We start from the raw sequence: 3,426 nt of genomic DNA on the forward strand, positions 1-3,426 counted from the left end.
AGATATGGTACCAAAAATTGGGAAAAGGTCTGAATAGATGAGTGTATGGAGACAACCGAGCTGGAAGCTATGGAAAAGAAAGGGACACAAAATTGCCAATATTCTTAAAACAAAATAAAATACAAAATTATATATTAATTACAGATAAAAGATTTTGTTTCTTCCAAAATTTCTTGTAAGAAATCTTTGCTAATTAACCTACCAAAAACTAGTCTATTTATAATCACAAACTTCTAGATTTATAAAAGTTATCATAATTTGACCAAAAAATAGTTTTGAGTGCACTCTGAGTATGTAAGCTGATTGTCCATGTATCTGTTTACCTATTAGCTATTTTTGTTTAAACTCAACAATTTTTTTTCTTTTTTCTTCTCTTTCCTTTGTTTTTGCATTTTTAGATTTTTGAAGCAACTGCCTGATATGTATGCACCCAAGCTGCCAGCTGGTCAAAATGATGCTAAAATTGGTTGTGTAAAGGTAATACGTATTGTTATTTATGTATTATGGCTTGAGAGGCTCTCATTGTTCAGAAATAATGTGTTAACTGTTGTGATTGGGTTTTCATAAGTCATAAAAAATTATTAAGATAATTAAACAAAAATCCTTTGGGGTGTGGAGAAACTATTGGACAGGACTTCAACTGATGAATAAAGAAGCAGTTGTTTGGGTAATTATCCATGTTCATTAATGGGATGCCCAATAAGACAAAGCACTCCTGTCTAGAACATATGAAGAATTTTTTAAAAATCAGCCCCCCAAAATTCAAAAACCTAATCCAAAAATGGGCATCTGAGATGAATACACACTTCTCAAATGAAGAAATACTAATGGCTAACAAATATATGAAAAAATGTTCAACATCATTAGTCATTCAAGAAATGCAAATTAAAACAACACTGAGATTTCATCTCACCCCACAAAGAATGGTTATCATTAAAAAATCAACCAGTGACAAATGCTAGAGAGGCTGTGGGGAAAAAGGAACCCTTCTCCGCTGCTGGTGGGAGTGTTGATTGGTGAAACCACTGTGGAAATCAGTTTGGAGATTCCTCACAAAACTAGGATTGGAAGTCCCACTTAACCCAGCTATTAACCTTCTGGGTATTTTTCCAGAAGAATTAAAGACGTCATACCACAGCGATATATGTGCGCCCACGTTTATAGCAGCACAATTTGTCATAGCTAAATCTGGGAAACAACCCAAATGCCCATCAACTGAGGAATAGATAAAAAAAGATGTAGTATTTCTATACAATGGAATATTACTCAGCTATACAAAAGACAAACTCAAGGCTTTTATAGGTAAATGGATACAACTAGAGACCATACTCATAAGTGAAATAAATCGGACCAACATGTGTAAACATCACATTGTCTCTCTGGTGTAAAACATGAAAGAGTAAATAAAACCCAAAATGTACAATAGATAATAAGAAAGGGAAAGAAATTGCTCAAAGGAAGGAACAACTGGGATGAGGGAAAGAACAAAAAGAAAGTACTAAGGCTTTATACATATACGGATCAGTGGCATACCTGAACTGCTACTGTCTGATGGTTTGTTGATACAAACAGTTAATGATTAAAAGGGTTTTTTTTTATATTTTGACCAATTTTGCATGCTTATATCTAGTAATCTGAGTAACTTATGTGACAACAATTTGCAGTATAACAACCACTGGTGAATTCCTACAATCTTATCTAGTGAAACTATGTCTTGTCTCTAATGTTCTTTTAAATTATTATTTTCTTATTCCTTTTAATGATTTGATCAATCTTCTATTCTTACATCTGGCAATCTGAGCAACTTCGTTGAAGATGACATTATGTAATATAACAACCACTGTTAATCCCTGTCATTTGGTTTGAAATCCCATATCATTTTTAAAGTCCTTGTGCTGTTTTGTTTGTATTTTGCTATTGTTCTTTTTTGTACTATTTTCTTTAAAATAAAAATTTTTTTAAAAGACCAACATGAGGTCACCAGTCAGTAATAATTACAAAAACTTATGTGATGTATATGCTGTATATGCATTGCCACTATACTTAGAGATGTCTGGACATTAAACAGTCCAGGCAATGTCACAAATTTCTTCAGTGACATTTCATTAAAGGTCAATGAGTTACGTAAAAGCTTACTATGTATTAGATAGAGATGACTGATTAAATGGAAATACTATGTCAAAATGGAAACTTAAGAATGTCACAAAAATGTCATTATGATTGTCATGCTACACTATTATGTATCACTTTGATTTTAAATTTTCCATGTAAAATTACATAACTGTTGCCTGTTAGCATTCTACAGGGATTCAACTATTAGAACATCCATGATTGCTAGAAAATAATAGTTCTATTTTATGTTCCAAGGTGCTCAATATTCAGATAAAATAGTAATATTAAGTTCACTGCCCCCAATGCAAAATGTTATGCCATTAACCTTCTCTTCTGATGTTCAACTGAGGTATGGAGACCAGAAACTAAAAAGACAGATGGGTTAAGAGGACAGCCAATATTTTGGCCCCAGCCTTCAGAGGTCAAAGAGGACCCAGGACATGAGGGAAAGTTTTCAGTGACATACTGAAACTCTGGTGAGTTACACAAACTCCTGATCAAGGACATAGATCTACAGTATACAGTGTGCCTAAGGTGAGTCACCAGGAGAAAAGGGGTCTCCCAAGCTTTCACAGAACACAGGTTGGTCAAGCAATGACTGTGACTCATCCAGACTGCTGACACTGACTGAAGAACTAGAGGTGCTGTACATGGTTCCAAGGTAAATCCTAAGGATACTTAACTGACCTTGATAAATAACAAAAAATGATTAATACAGGTCTCACCTTAATTCGGTCTTGAACATCCAGCAGAAAAGTATAACCATAAGAGGTATAAAACAATTGCCAACTACACTAGTAACTGATTACTGTTCTGAGATAATGCACTGAATAAGATCAAACTGCTATATGCAGGGACTGGGAAATCCAAATCTTTAGACTGGGAATCTTTTAGCCTAAATCAAGCAAGTTCATTTAGAATAAAAAGGGTTTGAAGATAAAAAGGTCTTCTACAGAACCCTCCAAACGCAGCTCCTACAACTTCAACTGACCATCCATCATTTGTAACTACAAAACAGAAAAAGGGGAGATGTGAGGAGCAGCTTAAGCTGGAGACCAGTCATACAGGCATTCAGGGCCAGAGCAAGGCCAGACTCAAGAACACAGCATGCCTGAGGCAAGCCACTTGAATAAGCTGCTCTAGTCTGAAGAACACTGGGCAGCCAAGGCAAGCCATGTGGATAAACTGTTAGGCAGAATTTCATGTGACATTCAACCTCCCCAGTGTATAAATAAATGTGCTGCAGCTTTTGGGGCCCTCCTTCCTTCTCTTCCTCTTTTTTTTTTTCTCCTTCCTTTCCACCAAGAGAGTGGG

Source organism: Chinchilla lanigera, unplaced genomic scaffold (genome assembly GCF_000276665.1).
Source record: "Chinchilla lanigera isolate Chin_1 unplaced genomic scaffold, ChiLan1.0 scaffold00007, whole genome shotgun sequence".
NCBI lineage: Eukaryota > Metazoa > Chordata > Mammalia > Rodentia > Chinchillidae > Chinchilla > Chinchilla lanigera.